This window comes from Falco naumanni, chromosome 4 (assembly GCF_017639655.2).
Source record: "Falco naumanni isolate bFalNau1 chromosome 4, bFalNau1.pat, whole genome shotgun sequence".
Classification (NCBI taxonomy): Eukaryota; Metazoa; Chordata; class Aves; order Falconiformes; family Falconidae; genus Falco; species Falco naumanni.
Window position 1 is genome coordinate 19,701,949 of NC_054057.1, and position 22,036 is coordinate 19,723,984.

At 43.0% G+C, this 22,036-nt stretch overlaps 1 long non-coding RNA gene across 1 annotated transcript; it reads right to left on the reverse strand.

Annotated features, from left to right (window-relative positions):
• Nucleotides 1–514: 514 nt before the first annotated feature.
• LOC121088059 lies at nucleotides 515–20,361 on the reverse strand. The gene is made up of 3 exons (XR_005827816.1): nucleotides 20,058–20,361; nucleotides 4,916–4,997; nucleotides 515–4,826 (listed from the first exon to the last, which is right to left on the reverse strand). It is a non-coding gene; the product is annotated as an uncharacterized LOC121088059 (long non-coding RNA).
• Nucleotides 20,362–22,036: the final 1,675 nt, after the last annotated feature.

Here is a 22,036-nt window from a genome sequence, read left to right on the forward strand (position 1 = left end):
CTGGCATATCTCAAAGAACATTCTGGGGAGTGTTTTTTTTTCTTTTCATTCTCTCCCTGACTGCAGCTCAACTGTTGCTGTAACACACACTGCAAGTATCATTTTATGAATTAATCAGAGGCAGGAGAGAGGCCTGTGTACATTTTCAGAGAATTGAGTTAAGGATAGAAATGTGGGGGTTTTTTTACAAACAACAGTGAGAGCTCTGAGATGCTGCACAGCGGTCTTGATCTGTGCATGGTCATTCCACTTCAAAATCCAGTGCTCTGCATAAGATTTCTCCTACACTTACATGGCAAGAAGTGGATTGAGGAAAAAATGCTCAACCCACTGCCTGCAAATGGCAAATAGTGACCATATGCTTTTCTATATCAACTCTATTCCATCTGTCACTCCTAGCATAGATGTATAAAACACCCTTTACTAGATGTCATTAGAGAAAAAAAGAAGAAGAAAAAAGAAAAAAACGAAAAACTTGCTAATACCCACTTTCAAGCATGAGATAGTTTTGAGGTTGTTTTTTTTTTAATGTACCTGAGAGTTTCTTCCCTACACACACACACACACATACTGTGTCTTTCTGGTTTGGATTTGGTAGATCTGCCATGGTTCAAGGGAAAGCATGTATTCCTGCTGATTTTCTGCATTAACCCCTTGCTGGATAGTAAGCTCAGGAACATTTGATAACGACTTCTAATGCCGTGACTCACTGAGCCCTGGATAAAGGGTTGGTCTTTAATTTCAGCAGCCTTACCAAGGTTATCACAGGTGAGCAACCGCCTCCTCCCCGGGCACGTGGGAGCCCTGCAGGCAGCTTGCTCAGTGCCACATTAAACTGCGGCGCTCCAAATTCACCACTTACTAAACCACGCAGCATCCGACCTGCTATGCTGGCAGTATATATTCAGGTTTTCTGCCTAAGCAGCCCTCATTTTCACCTTCCTTAAAGGACAGCCTAGACTCTTTCCACCAGCCTGCTCACAGAGGCTTCTATAGCTCTGCAGCACTGCAGTTTCCCAGAGGGACCTGGAGTCCCATGAGCACACAGGATAGAGGTAGCACTCCACTTTTGCCCTGCTGAGGACCCACAAACACTCACCTTCATCTGCCCCCTGTCCTTGGCAAGCCTGCGTGCCCTTTGGGGTTGAGGCAGCTCGCAGAAGCCTCCCCAGGCAATGCACTTGACAGCTCTGCTGCAATAGTCCTTCTAGCCCAGAGGCGCTTGGTACAGTCCCATCTGTTCCCAGCTGGGGTTTTCTCCAGCTGTTCTCTCCTCTCTCTGGCTCCTCCAGCAACCTTCTGGGAATACACTCCCGCAGGGGACTTCTGCCCCCCTGCTTCAGGGAATGTCCTCCAGACACAAGACCACTGCAATACTAATATTGTCCAAGTCCAACAGCTGCACTGGCCCTACTGGAACAATGCCACCACACTCAAAGTGGTATCTGTTGAGGTCCTGTATGTGTGTATATATACATATATATATATAAATACTATACTACTAATAATAGTACACTAATACTATATATACTATACTAATCTGAAACCAATACCTGCCAAAAGCTTTGCACCTTTTTATTTGCTTTTTACAATCCATGATGCCTTATAAATTTTCCACATGATCACTTTACTGAGCAATTTTAATCAAAGGAGTGATTTCATTAACAAGTTCACTGAGTTGGTTTGTGTTGTCTTAAATCATTGAAATTTTACCTGTGAGCAGTGTAACATGCTAGACTGTTTCGTCTAGTGTTAGACATAAAGGCTATTATCCTGCTTCAAAAAGTTGTTTTTTAACTTTTTCCATGGTAGTGATCATGGAAAGACCTCTCCAATATAGATCAATATTGTACAACCTTCTCTGCACTGTACATGTGTTTTGAGTTACTCTTCCCTTAAGATGCTAAGAGTGCATGACACAGCAGGTATCTTGAGGGGCAAGGAAACCCATCTTTTATAGTAATCTACTCTTACTAAACTACATGCATATGAAGTTATCCTTCATAATGTGTATTTCTCTTCCACAGTGTCTCTTGGAGCCCTTGGAGCCACCGAAGCTGCATAACAGGCTGTTCCATGAGGGTTTACCCACTAGCTACAACTAGCAGACTAATTATCTGTCTCTCTCACTGACAAGGGATCTGACATCCTCGGTCCCCTTTAACCAGTCCTCCTTCAAGACCATCTTCACCTGCAAGACCTTGACTGGACAGCATCTAGCACGCTTGGTTGATCAGACAGCATCTAGGAGGATCCAGCTGTAGCTAGCCAGCTAGATCATAGCTCCTGTCTGCATATATATATTTAACCAAATCTTCAAACACTGCATCCTTTACTTTCCTGTTGGTTAAAATGGTTCGTTTCATTAAGCACACAGTTGAGCCTCCGTCATTACTATCAGCATGTGTTCAACTTAAACCATGTGTCTTTGCTTGCTATATTTGGCCATTTCCAGCCTTCACATCCCCAGCGCACAACACTGCAGGCTTCTCACATACAGAAACTTGGTTTTCTGACAGGCTACAAAATCTGGGTCGTTAGTCTGTTATCTGCCACTTTACCAGTTGCACTCCTGGAAGTCACGCTCCATTACCTCACCCAGATTGCTATAATAATTAGCCTTCCTGTTTACAGGCATGTGTATCATTCCTACAGCATGTAAATATCTCAAGCAAAATTCCAGGCAAGTAAAAACAGGTGCAATATATGCAAAACTAATGCACAGGCAAGAACATAATCATCACTTGATGCTGTATGGGATAATGCACTTCTGTCAGTAAAGAATACAACACTTTGATGGTACTTGTCATTTATAACACGATCGTAAGGAAGAACACAAATGTATTTACTTATCTATTTATACAAATATCTGCTTTTACATGAGTTGAATTTTCCCTTTGTTTTCTTTAGCGTGTTCCAAGAACTCTGTATGAGAACACAAAACTTGAAGGTATAACCTGAAGGGTCATTGTATCCTGTCCTCTCTTCTTGCAGGCACATCATACTATTCCTTTATAAAATATTATCCAGGTCTGTCTAAGACATGTTTTTTTCCCCCGCTACTGTCAGAAAGCCAGTCCAGAACCTCATGCTTCTGATGATTGATAATCCAATTTGCATGTTAAATTTATTCATGGGGTTTTAATATCCATTTGTTCATGTGCCATTGTTGTCACTTCACTTAAGATTTGTTCTTCTAACTGGGAAGTTAGTACTCTTGAGTGTATACAGCCATCATGTTCCACAAAGTTTTTATTTCATTTGGCTAACCAAACCATGCTCTTTTAATGCCCTCAACACAGACATTAGGTTCCCTGTTCCCCTTACCACCCCTCTGTGACTGTCCCAGTCTGACTTTGTCTTTCAGGATTGGAAGTTTACACAGTTGTCCAGGTAAGGTTTTAGAGCATATTGTCCTATGACCCAGGCTCCTTTCCTGCCTTTGTTGAAAAGCCATCCCTGAAACTAGACAAATTATCTCAGGGGCTTTTTTCCCCAGCTAACTTAACCTTTTTTCAAGTCATCATAGGGTGACAGAACCATCTACATTTTCTGCATCAGATCCTAGCTTTACACGTGTCTTTAGCAAAACCCAGTGTAACTTCCAGTAGGGAAATGATTTCACGTTCTGAGTCCTGATCGGTGACTTCAGCTTCCTTCCAACCCCCAGATCACAACACTCAAGGAACACAACTTCTGTAATTATGCATAAAACTCCAGCAAGCTCGGCACAAAAACACTCATTCACCCTTGCATCCTGTTCACCTCCCTCAGCTCTGACACATTTGAAAGACTGTTTTTCACATCTATTCACCTTCAGCTGGGGAAAAAAAACCTCGCAGTAAAAAACAGATTAAATTTTCAGTCAAGAAACACTGGTAGGTGTTTGAGCTTATGCTTCTGCTTCACAGGAAAACGCAATTAAAGCTGATCCATTTGCTTCTGGATCACAGTTCCCCAAGACCCCCTCAGCAATTTCATTGCAGAAACAGTGCCACAGAAAACATAAGCCATAATTTTGTTCCTCTGGCAAATTTCATTAAATGCAGATTCTCTTCTCCATGTGTCTTAAGAAATTCCTTCAGTTTTCACATGCCCTTAATGATACTTTAATAACACCAGTAATCTGGCTTTCAACCAGCCTTTGTGGGCTGCTAGATTGCAGCAAACTGGCCTTTTTTAAAAAAACCTGCATAAACAATAGGTTTTACCACCAGTTAAATAAAGTACTTGAGTCATAAGTGGACATTGAGCTTGGGAAAAATACTACCTTTGCCAGCACTCTGCTAAGAAATAAAGGTGAGCCCTCTGTCAGAGCTTTCAGATTTGTGGAGCAGCTTCCCAAACTACTTCCTAGTGATCCAGGACAGACTGGGAAAGATTACAGGTGCATCTGTTAGCCTTTTAGTTCAGATCAAGAGCGTCCCTTTGAAGTGAACCTCCAGATTGTCGCCACTTACCACGTTTTGGTTCACATGGCTGAGCAGTCCTAGAGAACACAAACGGGATGCCTTTCAAATGAAACTTATCTGGAAGAAGCTTTCCATGACTGCGCCTGTGGCACTCCAGTCGCTGACAGATGTGGACTCCACAGGACCAGACTAGAATAATCCAAAGTAAATTCCCCTGGAGATGTGTGCATCTTGGATGCTGGGTCTATCGGTGCCAGCTGTTTTGCTTTACAGATCCACTCCTACTGGTCCACTGTACTTCCCAATGCAGGCGGACAGCCTGGGTCAACCCAGATGTTGTGCTTCTCAGGCACCTCCTTCTACTGCTTAGTTTCATTGCTGTGAACTTTCAGAAGTTTCAGGGCTCGAATTCAGCTGTGCTGAAAAAAAAAAATATCTTCAAACACATCTGTGCCTCTTAAGGCAGCAAAATGGGGCTACAAATATTGTATGTATTTACTCACTTGCCAGAAATGTGGTGGTTTTGCTGGAGGTAACATAATGCAGACTCTTCTGCAGTTTGAGCAATTCTTCTTCCACACCTGGCTGGAAACCAATGAGGAAAAGGAATAAACACAAAGCAATAAACCAGAAACAACTAACATCCCTCAATCAACTACAATGTGACTCTTTGGCTAGAACGAATCATAATGCACAGTGAAGCTGGAGATGTATAAGCCTGCTCATGTTCTGGCCCTAGCTGAAAAATACGTGGCTGTGCCCTGCTAAAGACCAGCCTAAAGCCTTCAAATTATGAGAAGACTGTCTATTAAGTCAGCCAATTTATTTATAGATAATTCTGAGCATCCTTTTGGGATGTGCTGGTGTTGCCTTTCGGACCACAAGGCTCAGAGGGATGAATGTATGGTCTGGTGGGTGTAACACCGTGGCAGGGACACTTTTATCAGAGATCGATGAGCAGCACTTCCTGGGGTGAAGCAGTACAGCAGCTTAGTAGCGTATAGCAAAAACCAACAGCTGGGAGCAAGCAGTACAGCTTGATAATCCTTAGAAGCAAGACTCAGAAAGGCAGCATTATAAGGCACTTTAAATACCACCAGTGTGCCAAATTCAAAGCAGAAGGGCTTATTCATTTAAGCAAGGGAAAACAAATATAAGCACATATAAGCAGATCACCGCTATTATTTCATCCTGCCCCGTCACACACACACACACAGACTACAGCTACATGCATCTATCCTCTGCCAAAAATGGTCTCCAAGGAGAGATTACCATGTGCTATCATCCTGAAATACATTAATTTGATCGAGGGAAGTTATTAATAATGGCCAACTTCTTTAGCAAATTTCAGCCTCATTTACTGCCAGTATGTTCCCCACAAACCTCCATAAATCCCAAACTACTGATGGCCCTGTGAGTCTTGCTAACATTAGAGCTGCTTGCAGGGCTTTGAGGGCATGAGCAGCCCTTTGTGTCCCTGCCTGACCTCACCTGGGGACAACCCTATGCCTGCCCATGGCCCAGGACCCTATTTTACCCCATGCCCCAGTGTGCAGCAGTGCCAGTCTCCAGCTCCCCACAGCCCTTCCCCACCCAGCCACAGGATCTGCTGACCCTGTCCCCTACCCGTGGGTTGACGTCCCAGCCAGCCCCCAGCCCATCCCCATCCCCATGGAGGTGCCCAATGCCCCAGGCTGGAGCCCCTGTGATGCCCCAGCAGCACATTGGGACCACTGCTGCATCTGGCACTCGTCACTCACAGTCAGGGACTTGCTCCAGGTGGTTCATACAGAAGAATTCTGCTCCCTCTCAAGGTCCTCCATAAATACCACTACTATAAATGCATTTGCCAGTACATCTTTGCAAGATTACTTGCACAGCAGGGCCGTGTGTCCCTTTGTGCAGCACATGATAAACTTTCTTAAAATAGCTGTGCTAAAAAGAAATGCATGGATTTGTTTACAAAACATTGCAAACGCAAATAAAAACATAACAAGTTGAATTGAAGGCACTGGGTCCAACTAAATATCATCCAGCTGAAAATAAGCATCCAAAAGACTGAAGAAATTAAAATGTCTCTCTCACATTTCCGAAGCCACTGCAAAAGGGAGAGGAAAGCTCTGATCAAACAAAATTTGGATGTCAGTCTGAAAAACCTGTAGGAAACCACATACTTCTGTGTTCCCTGTTCAGCCTGAGCTACTTAAGAACAGCCTAACTCTTCAAGAAGCGTTGACAAACATTGAGAATTAGGTCCTTTTAAGATGTCAACCCAAACGCAACCCACATCATTCAGAAAGCACTCATCAGTTCTGAAAGTGCTGGGGTTGATGTCTGAACTTCAGAACAGTAACACATAGGGGACACAAGCAAATTTACCCTCTGGATGGAAGAACCATTATTTTAATTATATTTTTTTTCAGGCTGCCTAATATTTTATCAAATAATAACATATTCATATGCACAGTTCCAGAACTCAGTGAGACAAAGGTAGGGTCACTGAGTAACACTACTAAAATGATGGCTCAGTAAAGGTTGTCCATTTGTATTAATTTCAAATAAAAGGATGTCTGCCAGGATGCTGCATGAGTTTTGCCACAAATTAAAGCTTTCTACAAAGTCTGCAGTAGGATGCACTCCAAGAAAACACATAGCTTAGGATCAAATTATTAGGTTTGGTAAGTGGGGAAACAGATGAACACATTGAAAGACTTTTTCAGAATCAAAGCCCAGCCAGCCTGTACTTAATTCTCTCAGATTTTATATTTAGCCAATGCTCTCCACAATTCCGCTGTCATAATTAATGCATGTCATCAGGCGAAAAAAAATATTATAGGTAGGTCTCTATGAGAAGATTTTAAACTGCTGAGTATCAAAGCAATGGCGGTTGGGTGAGAGAAACAAGGGGACTTTTCCCATGCCAAGTCTGAAGCCTCGATGCAGAGGTAGCCAAACGCCCATGGACAGCTAGCATCTGTGGGAGGCACCACCTCCAAAAGGTGTCACTTGGCTTTCTCCTCCACCACCACACCACCCCCCCCCCACCCCCCACCTGCTTTTCTCAGGGAGTTCCTAGCAGTACCCCTGAAGGATATATCCATCAGCCTATTCTGCAGGGAAGGAAATAAGTGTCCTTTGAACTGCCAGTATCTGGCAGGATTATAGTAGCTGAAAAGGAGTCTTTAAACGGAAAGAGGAGAAACATTTCACGAAAGAGCTGTCTCCAAATTAACAATGTCTGCACTAAAAAGCATACAAGAAAGAGAGAAAGTTAGCTTAAACCAGAACCGTATCCTGGGGAAAGTGTGCCAGTCTCTGCTTTAACAACCTCATTCAGCTCTCATGAAGCCATTCCAAACTGGATAAGGACCAGGCACAGGCAACTGGAGAAAATTTTCTTTTCCCACATCCCTCCTCGTTCGTGTCCAACTTCCAAGCCAACACATGAGAGTGTGGAGAGACCTACACAGCACCCACCAGCCTGGCCCCCTCCTGTCCTGGGGATGAGGAGGGAACAGGGTCGCACCAGTGCCCTCTTCCCCTTGCCTTCCCTTCAGCACTGAGTACTGATGCTCGTGCTCTGGAGCCATAGGAGGCAAAAGGCTCCTGAAGCACCGTGCCAGCCAGCACTGCCCTTCCTGTGGGCCCATCTTCCGGGCTCTGAGTATCAGCAAGCTCTTCAAACTGGTGCTCGGGGAGGAGTACATCAGCCAAGCAAGAATACCGTCCCTACAGCATTCAATGCATTCACATTCACATCAAGTTTTACAAATAATTCAGGATTTACACAAAGGTGAAACCACTCACCCAAGGCAGGATACCTAAGCTTTAGATCAAGTAGTTGAAAGACACAGTATTTCAAGGATTACCAATCAGATGCTCTCTGTGTTTGATGCATTATTTTTTAAACCCACTTTGAGTCGAGCTCTTCAAGAGATGTTTATCAGTCTTTGTCACAAGCCCCTGCAATGAACATGATGAGAGTGAGGGTATACCTCTTCCTGTACAAAGTGTCATTAACAATGAAATCAAAACTGCAAAGATTTAGTGTGCCAAACAGAACACACTGTCCAACAGGAGTCTAAAAATTAACTCTGATGTTACCTTGGGCAATAATCGTAACTAAGATACTTTACAGAGCGCCATACAATCATCCAGCTTATGTTCTCTGCATGCGAGGATGAATTACGTTCACAGAAGTCACATGAAATATGACTTCCTTGTTCATATTCTCCATAATCACTCATTCCCCTCTCATAACCAAGTCCATGAACTTAATAAACTGAAAGAAAGAAGGACTGATTTAGCATAATACAATATTGCACTCAACCAACAATGTACTGCACTTGGGATTCATTTTCATTGGAAGTGGTGGTCATTCCACAATGAAGCGAGATTAAGCAAAATATAAAATGTTATTGCTTCAGGCCTGTCTTCACTGTTGTATTAACACCAGGAACAATCCTGCAGTTACTGCTACAGGAACTCCAGCTCCTGCCCACACACTGAGATCTCAAATCTCCATTTAAACTCTGCCTTACAAATCCTTCAGGCAGGCAGAGGAAAAGCAAGCTGATAAACTCACAGGCCTAGAGGCACATGCCATGGCTTGGGTTAGACTAATTAATCAGCTGCTAATATAAGTATTCTTTCTTTCAAATATTCCTTCAAAATGCAGCCCTTCTTTCTTGAGTCAGAGCAGCTCACGCACAGTAGGCGCAGGATCAGGTCCTGAGCACCGCAGTCAGACGAGCCCGGTTCTGTGCCTCTCCAAACGGAGGGGCTGCAGCCACAGCTCACCTGGAATGGGATGAACAGTCATCAAAAAGGTGACCTGCTCCTGCTCCAAGCTCTGGTAAATGTACCTGACCAGAAGGCAGATAACCAGTTTGTATGTTATTCTTTCCATTAAAAGACAGCATTTTTAAGCTAATAGGCAAGATTTAAAGACAAATCTTGCTTACAGCACCAAGGAAACAAAAGTCAATATATGCAAATGCAGGGTTTAAACCTGCCATATTAACTCAAGCCTTTAAATATTAATCTACCTATCACAGTGTGTGTTTTACTCGTACAATAGCCTTCTTTATCCCTAAATTGATATTTATGGTATGTAGGTTACCAAGGGATACCATCCAAAGGAATCTGTTCCAAGGAGGTGAACACGTTGTTGGATCCTAATCTCGATTACCAGTGATGTGGGTCTGTGAGACCGCATCCGTACACGGGAGGAACAGAGGCTCTGCTCTTCGCTAGGTAGTTTCATCCGTTTGCCTAAAGGTAGGATAAACACTCTGTAGGAGATTCAAAGTGATACACATGAATGCAAAGGTATTATAAGGGCAATGGAAAGCTTCACACAGGTGTGATCAACCTATACCACCCCCTCAGACAGCCAGGAAACAGGGGCAGAAGGCTGAGCCTGCGTTTGCAATAGCAAGTAATGTAAACCATGGGGACAGACCCGTAGAGTGGAACACGTGGTGCTGAGGACCTGATTTCCAAACTGTGCTTGTGCTTGTTTTTATTTTCAGACTATTTCTAGACCAGCCTGCTGGCCCAGATGCCCACTTGCAGCTGAACTGCTGCACTCAGGCACATCTTCCACTTTAATTTCCTCTTAAAACAACACAGCTCATGAGCTCTGAGGCCAATCCATGGTACTAAACAAAGTGCACAAAGTGCAAGCAACCAGGAGGTTCACTTCAAACCTGTACTCTGATCCAAATGAAAACATGAATCTAAGCGCACACTCAGTGTTTAATAGATGTTACCATAAACGCAGCTTTAGTCCATGATACACAGTGTGACGGGGGAGAAAGGGTACAGGAGAGAGAGGATGGAAAAGAGGAATCTACTTAGAAGTCGGGCCAACTTGAAAGTCTTCCTGCCAAGAACTGAAGAACTAATCAAACAGGTCGTAACAGTACCATATATCTTTTCTTCCACTGAGCTGTCCAACTTTTTTTTCTTGTCATTTACTACATCGAGTATTGGTTGTGCTTTACACAGAAAAATCACACCCAATTTCAAGCATTTGAAGACTGTCAGGGCACAGCCGGGAGGCAATAAGATTACTTTTGGTAATCACACTGGAGGAAAGGGGCATCTAACTCTCCACCACAATGAAAAGCTTTTAAAGTAAAAGATTACATCGGAATGAGAGCAAAAGGACACAAAATGGCAGCGAGTAAACACAGTCTGGAAAAACAAGAGATTTATAATCATTGGGGAATGGGAAATGTGGAACTAGTTTCCAGCAGAACCCAGGAGACAGATTTTCAGGTGAAATCCAATTATTTTCTAGAGGAAATCGCCTGACTTGCTGCCTACAGTGCTAGACTGCCACCAGAAAGTCCCTCCCTGTTCCATGAGGACCACATCAGATCCCAAAGCTGGCAAAGGCCACAAGAGACTGTTCATCCCATGCAGAAGGAGGCAGATTTTCTGCTTTCAGAGCAGAAGGGCGGTGGGTTTGCATCCTGCCTGGATGAGTATTAAGGACACTCGGAGCAGCAGCGCCAGACAGAAGCCTCCGCATTTCAAAAGTCACTGCCTGCCCCTTTCTCTGGCATATAGATCATGGGTTCAACTCCAATTTTGGACACACACCTCTTGCTACACAATTTATTGCTCCAGTTTACCAAGCAGCAGAGATTACCGTCTAAAGACGGTACAACTCTACTATCCTGTGAACATGCAAATGCCTTTCCTTATAAACTGCAAACTACCACAGATCTGTTAACTTTGAGAGCAGCACACAGCAGATCAGTGACCTGCACTATCTCACAGTGTGTTTAAACAATACTGCCTGAAGATTAACTCATCTCCAGTGTCCCACCTGTTTTCAAATGCCCAGATTCTCAGGTTTTAACTATATGGAAACCTATTAACTGCTATATATGTATACGTAAAAACCCCCCAACTTTTCATTAATTATTTGTTGCAGTGCTCCTTTGGAAATGGAAAAAGATTTGCTCTTGTGCTTGGAATTAAAGAGATGCACCTGACTTGTCATGGAAACATTTTGCATTTCTTGTAAATGTCAATTACATGAACACAAAAGGCAAGCTGAAAAAATAGAAAATTATTTTCTACATTTTAGTATTTCAAAGGGATATATTGACAGTCCCTGTGAGATAACAGACAAAAAGAGCAAACCAGGAATAGCTAATTCCTATGTTTGGTCTGTAGTAAATGTCAAAAAGGAATCAAAACACAAAAGGCATCAGCTAAACCATCATGAGCTTCTACTCTTGCTATCGTCCTTTTCAAAACTGCTCCTCTGTATTATTTTGGTTTTGTTCAGCTATTGCATACACACACACACTGGCATACAGAGCCCTGATTTCTGTGCTTTGGTCAAGACAGAAAATTGTAAAAAAATATATTACTATTATTCATATTTTGTTTCATACAAACCCAAAATGTTTAACTAATGACCGGGGGGGTCTGTGTCTTGCCCTGTTTTTCAAGCGCATACTAGGACAGGCTCTGAAGAATGCAATTTTGAAACAAAGTATTGCAATGCTTTGATTTTAAAAAATCCACAGTTGTTCTGCTTTCATTCTTCTTTTGCTTATTGCTAAAACTATTAATTGACTTCTGCACAAATTCTTTAAGACAGCCTGAAAGCACACTTCTTTTAAAATAAAAAGGCTACTTGTCCCAAAATTTTCACCAAACTCCATACAGACACATATGGTGCTAACACACCAATACCACAGACCTTGCCACTTCTTTGGGAGCAGCATATCTTGCACCCGTGGCAACCTAGCAGCTAAGTAATTAGCTGAAGTGGTACAATATTACAGTCCCTCTCCTCCCTGTGTTAGGGAAAATGGAGATTTTTAAGGTCAAAACCTGGCAGGTGGTTTCAGGGTCACATCAGAACTAATAAGTAATCAAAGAAATCATTGCCATCACGGCTATGATCTCATTAATTGCCATTATCAACATGCTCTTTGTAACCATTTGTGTTATTATTCAGCTGTACCTTGATGTTTGTCTCAGTTTCAGATTTCAGTACTTTTTCAGTGTCTCCTTCCAAAAGGATTCAAACCAAACTAATGCAAGCCATTTTCTATGTATGCTCATGCTTTAATCTTCTATCAGTACAGTTTGCTTTTAACTACTTTTCCTCCCCATTTCAATAACTTCTTATTTATCATTTGAAAAAACACTTACACTTTTAAGAAGCCATAGCACTTACTGGCATCATTATCAGCACAGCTTTTTGTCTGTGCATTAAAATTCATATTTACAGCAGTGAAAATACGATATGCAAGGGAGCTCCCTGGGGAGAGAAAAAGATGTGTGTGTATCTCTCTGTGTGTGAGAATAAAATGAACCATAAATATGGGCGAGCACAGGCAAACTTCTCACAGCCCCTGGTCACAGGGACAGCCAGACCTCTCTGCTCGCTTCGGTTTCCAGCGTGCCTGTTCCCATCAACTGCTCTTGCTCCCAACCCATACACACTTGGGTCCACGTATTTGTGGGACACAGCTCACCATGTGAAGGTGACTCTTTGCTAGTATCTTCATGCACTGGGAGATCTCAAAACACCTTCCAAGGGAGGTGATGGACCAGCAAAGAGGAGCAGGGTACCAGTGGCCGTGTGCCACTCAGGTGCTCAGGCAGGAGTTTGGTTCTCCTGCTGCCAAGCCCCATGGTGCTGGGCCACGTTAGCCAGTGTTACCTTCAGGCCACTGAGAGAAGACTCTTCAAACCTGAGGTCCACATCTCCTCTGACAGCAGCGTGAAAGCACGGGTGCTCCCTGTAGGATCTCAGAACTGTTGTATGCGCAACAATACGCACGCACGTCCCTTCCTCCTCCCTCGCACTTTCACAGTTGCGTAACTCCAGCCCATAGCTGTAACATTTCTTCTGATGAACTAGAAAATACCATTTTTTTTTTCCAGATTGGCCGCTCAGTGTTGAATGCCATAAGCCCACTAAAAGGTCAAAGGCACCAATACAACCTACGGATCATTTTAATATCAAACCAGTCTTGTAATGCTTAAATAATGAAGGCTCATTTTCAATAGTGACACAGCAGCAGATTTGTAAAGGCCCTCCAGTGCTTTAACTCTCACACATGTTTCTATCAGGCGCCTTTCTTTGAAATAAGGAGGCACATAAGTCTCATTAAAAATAATTGGAGTTGAGCATATAGCTACTTTGGAAAAATCTTCCAAGTACCTAACTGTATCTTTAAGCATGTAACTACTTTTAAAATCTGTCCTGAAGAGAACACAAGTCATCCACATTTCCTGCCAAGCACTGGTTTTATTTTTTAATTAAAGTGATGCTATTTCTGTTGATCCCATCGGTCTTTTCAGTGACCGAATGCCAGGAACAGCAGTTCTAAATTAGTGCTGTGAAGGTGGGATGGAACAGCACCAAAAACTTGCCTGATGAATTTTGCCCTGGCCCAAGTCCGGCAGCAATTGGCAAAGAAGGCAGAGAGGTCAGACCTTTCCCCCTGCCTCATCATCCTGCCTGCCACAGCCCTGTGACGTTCTGGGGTGTCATCTGAACCTTAACCCATGGTCCAGAGTTCTATAACCTGCTGGGGGTATGCTTCTGATGTCTGAAGTGGGGCAGGTTGCCTGGACTCCACCGACAGTCTTATTGTGCCCATGTATCTAATCACCAGCACAGACATATAGTTTCAGATTCTTGGATGAAATTACAGACAGATGACTTAAGAAAGGTAATTTACTTCTAATTACCCATGCTTAATTACACCAGCATACAGCCCTGACAAAGGAAGAGGAAAACCTTTTTTTTCAGTTGGCAGAATTGTGTTTATTTCTAATGAACAACAAACGCCTTGCTGCAAGAAGGTTTCAGTGGGGTTGCTTGTAACACCTAAATGTTGGTAATACACCTCGTCCCCAGGGCTATACTAATTTCTAGAGGTCCATCTTTCTAGGCTGACCCAGAAGAAGGCAAATACTGCACAATGTTCACATTACCTCATTTAAAAATAGCCCGAGTACAAGACGTTAATAGGTTAATCACACTGTTTAGAAAGGAAAGAGAAGTTTTAATCTTTCTTTAAGGAGCCAAGAGCTCGGTTTGCAGATGTTTGCTGCCCGTGGCAGCTACTGCTCTAGAGGCACACTGTGCTGCCTCCGCACAGCACCTCCAGCTATGCCATAATGGCCTATAGGCACTGTAAATTTTGTAGGGAGTTGGTCTTGGAAAAAATATAAGTTTACCTTCCTGAGCTATGGCCAAAAAGCTTCCTCTCCTGCCTGCCCTGACATCAAGAGAACACTACCATTTTTAATAAGCAAATAGTTCGGCACCAAACACTTACTTGTGGCTCAGAAACTCAGCAAACTCAAGAGCTCACACAAAGGGCCGCAATATTCTTACTTCCTAACAGTTACCAACAATATACTGCTGTGGTTGTTAGATGCACGTATCCAGGTTAAAGCTTTCTCACTGCAGGATCGTTATGGATAGTCTAGCTGGTAAGGTCTCAGCTCACCGAGTCCTGAGAAGCATTAAGTATCTCCAATATTTGCACAGCTCTACTTCCTAACAAAGAGCTTTGAGACCGGATTCTTAAAAAAATAATTTCAAACTTTGGAATGGATTTGCTAATAAGTAGGTTCAGGTTTGTTCTCTGAACTTCCCAATCAACTTAATCTTGCAGCAAGACAAATTTAAAACTAATCTGGTGTCTCTCCCTCCGTCCCAGTTTTCTTACCTTTGATGTAAATATCTTTCCTTCATTAGGTAATGAATTTTATAAGCTCAGCTTCCTGTAATCAGTAAAGCATATGCCGCAGTGTAAGCTGCAATGCAAAACAAAGCATGACTTCACCAGATTCAGAAAAACAAATATATAAAATGAGCATATGTTTCTTTTCAGAGACTTAGCAGCTTACTCGACTACTTCTGCATTTACCTTGGCTTTTAAAAATACCCCATCTGAGACATTCCAATGCACACAGCTCACAGCCTTTAGTGAGTCCGAACTCGCACCTCTTGGAGGGATGTATAAACTATCTCCCATTTACATGTGGAGGACCAACATATAGACAGATAAAAGTATTCTTGTGCTGCACAGTAGGAATCTGCAGCATATCAGGGAACTGAAAGTGCTATACAACTACTCGTCACACACCTGCACCTCTGCTTGTACAGATCTCCTGCTGATCTATACTTATAAATTCTTTGTATCTTCTTTTACTCCATCAGTCTCAAGACTTCCACTCTTCCCCTGCTAACACTCCTGCTTTACCAGCACCAGGTATGTCTGCAGCTTTCCTGCCAGAAGCAAATTATTCCCAAGCATCTTCTCATATAATAGCTTAGCCTGAAATTTGTGACCTTAAGAGCAAAAGAAGGGCTTGTGTGCCTAAAAGTCCTTTTCACTTTTTTCCTTCTTCACCTGTTCATGTAAACCTTTCTTAGAACCATGACTGCGATGCAACCACAAATTGCTACAGTGTCTTCTACCCAGAAAAAAAGTTTGAGCTGAAACCAAATGTTGAGATCCAAAAAATGAACTGCAGAAAGAAAACTAGGTCTCGAGGTGAACTCAGCATTCATCTCTTCACCTCTGAGGTGGCAGGGACCCAAACCTCCACCATGCAAGCACCTGGAGAGAGCAACATATATCTGCCAGAGAGATGAGGGCTGAATAAGCACTCTTTCTGTGTCAGTTCTGCATTTAAATCAATCCCTGTTTTCCTGCCCCATAGCCCTGCCTCATCATATGGAAGTCTGCTGATTTGACTGAACTACTTATTTTTGTGTCTACACAGCCAAGACCTTCAGTGTCAGGATGCAATTATCTCCAGAGCTCTGTAAAGCAGCCTATCAGACTTACTATTTTAATCCCTTACACATTGTTGTTTAACACCTTCTCAGTCTCAAGCAATCTATCTCCTTCCTTGCAGGTATCCCAGTCAGGAAATCCCATCCTTACACTGTATTCAAGTAGCACTTCAACATATCAATACTGCCTAAAACTGTTTATATTGTACAGTAAGAAAACTTCGGGGGGGGAGGGGGTAAGAAATCTTGTCCAGTGGATTTGTCATCTCTAATATTCTGTGTTTGAAAGTGCAAGTGTTGTTGAAGTGTATCAACACCAAAAAATAGTGGTAATAATTGACTTCTAATAACCCCATTTCAATAAGGAAAGGGCAAGGCTGAGAGCACTGAGGTGCAGGGATTTTTGTGATGCTCTTGCTGATGAGTTTATACAAACTTCTCTTTTGATGGCAGCAATGAAGGTAGTGGTGCAAGTTCAAGAGAAACCTGAACTGAAAATCATAAACATTCCTTTGTTCTGCCACGCTTTGATGTAACGCTTCTTTTACCACTAATGAGGTAAATGAAGTAGTCTCACTTGTTTCTCTTTTGCTTTCAGCTATGACAGTTCTAGCCTTGCTTGAGAACTGCAGGAACTGAACATTTCCATTTCCAGGAGATGCTGGCTTCTGAGCAGAACAAATCCTGCTTAATTCTAGCTGGATGAGAAGTGAAACCTTTAGACTGAGAAAACTGGTCATTCAGCTGGTTTTCAGTAGAGGGAAAAGAAGTTTCATAGAAAATTTCCCCCCCTCCTCTAGGACATACTGGATCACCCTTGAAATTGCCTTTCCCTGCTTAGCCAAGGGAGAGAGTCTAGATGACAACTCAAAGCGGACACCTAGCTTTTAATTGCTAAGCTGAAGAAGATTAGTCTGTTCCTTGGATTCACAGCAACTCATAGCTGCCAGGACAGCTAAAGAAAGGAATGGCTACCAGGCATCTCTCTCAGCTGCAGTGCTGGAAAAAAACAGGAATGAAACTACCTACTAGAAGGAAGGCCACTTGGCAGCTTGGCCATGTCCTTGTTTCCTGTTTATTCCATGACAATACTGATCGAAGGAGAGAAAATAAAAGTATGATGGTCTGCCAAGCTGGAGAAAGAGCAGGTATTTCACAGTTGTCAAGTGAAGAGTATGAAATAAAGAGAGTGCTGAAATAAAGAGAGGAATCTGATGACAGACAGCATCCCAACAGGATTCATAAAAAAATACACATTTTAAAAACTTTAAATCTGAACACTAAACGTGCATCTGTTAAACTTTTATTTCGCCTGCAATGATGCAGCTGTTCCACTGAAGCAAATAATTTGCCAAAGGAAACGAGCTGTGGAAACCCTCTCCCAAAAGGTAGATTTAAAAATGGAAAAAGAGAGCTTACGTCTAGCTGAAGTCTCTGACCAGAGGTCCACTTCCCTAGTCTGGAGCAGACACAGAGATCCAAGTGCTAAAGCCAGACACTACAGGTGCCTACAAAGGCTGTTGGCATCCCTTAACTGCTCGGACACACGACTCCCTTCCCCCCATGCATGCAGCAAGAACAACCGTCACCAGAGAAGGGCTATGCCAGAAAAATATTGGGTTGACTGGCTCACTTACCTCCTCCTGTGACTTTAATCTCACATTTTCGCAAATTAAGGTGAACCCTCTTGATTTCAGCAGGGACCAGATGAACCCCATTCAAGACAACAGTATCTGAGTGCTAAGCATCTGCCTTTCCCACGTTGGCTTGATAAAATATTAAGAGTATACAGGCCATTTATTCAAGTGAAGAGTGTTTCTTTGGTTATAGATATTGCAGCTGCCTCAAGATTACCTAGAAATTAACTGTTCAGAATTTGGATGACATTAATTAGCCCTCCGGAAAGGAAATGTGTAATCTACCACCATGACCGTGAATGGAAGACTTCAAGAAACAGCAGTTTACACGGGGCTGCAGCTGCAAACATAAAAGCATCGGCATATGTACAACACATGCATTTTCCTACAACAAACAAACATTTGGGGTTTATATCTGAAACTCGAGAAGGCACACAAGAAGCAGAGAGACACATCAAAACACCTTAGCTCAAATTGTTGCAGCTACTTAATTTCAAGCACCTGTTAAATTTGTTCTGAAATTACCTAGTAATACATTGAACACATAAAAATCACAGCTGAAGATGGGTCATCTCCTTCTCCTGATGAACTTTAAGCCAACTTAAAAACCACAGCTGAAGATGGGTCATCTCCTTCTCCTGATGAACATGGAGCCACTCAGGGGCACTGACCTATTTTTAAAAGCCCCCGTGGACTTTCAGAAGAGCTTTGTGGCAGGCAGAGACAGGGATGAGCAGGACAAGAGTTCCCAGGGACCAACCATGACACAGGTGGGCCATGGACAGGTTTGTTCCGTGGTTTTGTTTCCTTTCGGACTTCAATGTTTCTGAGCTTTTTGGCAGGTGGACAGTCTAGTGAAATTATCTTTGTGCTATAATAAACAAAGCAGAGGTAAGAACCATAACCCTACATATGTTTGGGAACTCTGCCCACTGCGATTTGAGTGAGATAAAATCAGTAGTACTGCTAAATTCTCATTATTTTTTAAGACTTTTTTTTTCCTTTCTTTTTCTTTTTTTTACACAAAACTTCACAGAGCTCTGGAAAAAGGGAACATTTGGAAATGGTAAAATCTGGGAAAGGAATGCAGTTGTTAGTCTCTGGTTCAGGTAATGATGTTAGGTCCCTGGTCTCATTTTCAGACTCCAAATTTTATCATAATACTAAAAATCGGCATGTTACTTCATCTGTAATTGTGATTTTCATGTAATAACACAAGTTCAGCTGCTAGAACTTTAAAAATGACATCAAGAAATACTACATCCAATACCACAAGACTAAAAATTTTAAAAAAGAGACCCAAGCCAGTTCACCATAGGCTACACTGGTTGGGTCCACTGCCACTGTATCAGGAGACCCTGTCAGGGGCCCTTCGGTCCCCAGTCCTGCCCAAGTGCAGAATTTTCTTGGTAAGAATGTGCCAGATGAAATTTCTTCTTCAAAAGAGATGTTTCTGCTGGATATTAGCAAGTTTTTCATGACTGATCCACTGGGAAAATCTGTTCAATTAAGTTCCTGTGTCAAACACTGAATTGTTATCTAGTCCAGAAAGGACATTAAGTTTGCGTTATAATCAGCTGCCACAAAGTCCTTTTTCCTGGATTCAGAAACTCCTGGCAGTTCTAGATCTTAAATCAAGTTTTACAAAAGAGTTTCAGCACATCTATATTTGAGTTAGACTGGTCAACACACAAAATCCCCATCACTGACATTTCAAATAAATGTAATGTAAAAATTAATGAAATATGGCACCTTTATCTTGTTCATATAGAAGCCAAGTCAAGGAATGTATTTAAATCAGCATGAATACAAGTCAGTTTAGGACTGATCCTTCCCATTATGTTATTACTGCACCTATGCAAACTGTTGGACTTCAGCAGAGTTAAATTAGTCTATGACTGATAACGCAAAGTCTTTTCCAGAAGCTCCTAATACAAACAGTCTGCCTTTCTATTCTCTCCAGGTCTGGGTCAGTCCTTATCACGGATTGCTACCCTGAATTGCTTTACTGCAAGGATTCAAGGTCTAAAGCGATAACGCTGGGCACAGGCAAATATTCAAAACAGGTAAAATCCACCCAGGAGCTGGGTGTGCAACTCCTGTTAGTTCATTTGCTTCCTCAAACATTCAGTGTTGCCTTTCCTTCTTTTCAGAATTCAAGGCAGAAGTTAATTTAGTAAGAAATTGAGGCATTACATTACCTACCTGCTACAATCTAGAGTGGTCCCAGGCTGCTGTGACCTGCACCAGGGGTCAGCACCGCTGGCCATCCCCAGCAGCAGGGAGCTCCTCGAAGGCGCCGAGAGCCACTTCTGCATCGCTGCCCATCGCACGTAGCCTGTGTGTGCTGGCGTGTCTCATTCACGCCCCCGCGATGATCCTCCAGTGATTATTTCTCAGTCAGATACTAAAGTTTCTTGTATCACCTTTTCAGCCGAAGGTGGTTCAAGAGGAGGGGACCTCATTCCCGCAATGTATTTCCCTGCAAGGTAGAGAAGGCTGTTCACACTTTTGTGCCATCTGGAAAAGGCTTCTGGAGACGGAGCACAACCTCGTACATTAATGATGGGTTTGTAAAAACAATGAGCTGTGAAGCATAAAAAGCAAACACACACAAGCACGCAAAACTGTGCCTGTACTTCAGGCTTCAAAAAGATGGAGAGGATTTAATGATTAATAGAGCAAACTTCTAAGATTAAACTGCATTTCTTTAAAGAATCACCAAAAGAAGGAAATAGCTGATAATAAGCAATGAAATGCTTCCAAATGTCCGATCACCCTCCAGCATCGTCTCTTCGCATGACACTGTACAACCTGATATTTGCAAGCATTCCCAGAACAGGGGCACACAGTCTTTGGGGTAGCAAACCTGGAAATACTAACCAACACTGCTTAATTCCTGCTTTCCCCCTAGTTTACTCTGTTCGGTTTTCTGATTACTGAAACCGTATTTGGGGTTTGATGCATTTTGCATGCACAGAGCGTCTCACTGGAGCTGGAAGCATGTTCACTTAACTGAATCTGCCTGACAGATGTGACACAGTGAGATAATGAATACGCAGTTGACAGATGTCTGTGCTGTGTACATACACATATTAGGAACCAGGGACACAGATTTCCTGCTACGGAAAACAGAGAGAGCCCTGCTCATTCGAGTTGAGCTCTGGGTCGTTGCGGACCTGTTTTATTTAAGATAATGACACAGTCTGAGCCTAGGGAAAATGTAGGGGAAGTTCCAGACCACTGGCTGAGTGAATTAATGCCATTAAATACCTACTGCTGCTTGAAAGGCCCTTTGCTTCCCACTTGGGCCACACAGCCCTCCTATCTGCCTTGCAGGACCCAGGTGCTTGTTACAGCCCTCCAGGCCAGGGCTCGATGGGCAGCAGAGCCAGGGCAGGGGCTCCTGCTGCCCAAAGGGAACGACGCTGCGTCCCCTTCATCGCACTCTGGCTCGTCACCTCCCGTGCCTGCCCGCGCAGCCCCTCTTCCTCCCCAGCCGCAGCTCTGCCGCTCCCCAGGCCCTTCCAGGAGCAAACGCAGCTCTTCCCAACAGTGTGGCACATGCGACAAGCCAGTCTGGGTGCAAACAGCACTGACCATTTTATCACTCTCATCCTGTGCCAGCGAGCACTGATGGGGTCTTCTGCAACTAATGCCCGAGACAATGGAACAGCACAAAGAGGGACTGACAGGGGCTGTCATTACAGGTGGCAGTGGCAATGGGATTTTGACTGTCAAGTGTTACAAATCCAGCACTCCAGTCTCATAGGCCATTGTGCAAACTCAGATGCCGTAGGAACCAGCTTCAGGCAAGGACCATAGCTGAAAATATTATTTTGAACGTCACCAATAATGCAGTAGGTCCCCCACTAGTTTCATACCAATTTAAAAGCTGAGATGAATACTACCAAAGGGAGTATGATTATCACAGTACCTGGTAATGACTTTCCTGCCCAATTTCTCAACAGTGGCACTTTGATTCTTGCTGTGCAAAAATTATATCTGCAAACTAGCAGTCTGTACATCCTTTAGCTGTGTGCCAGTCCAGAATTTCCTCTGGGACTCTGCAGAATTCAGAGCCTACACCGGTTTATTGTGCAAATGCCAACGTCAGGAGAAACTTGGAGCTTCTCCTGAAGCACTGACTTTCAACTGAAATTCTAAACCAGTAAGAAATTCAA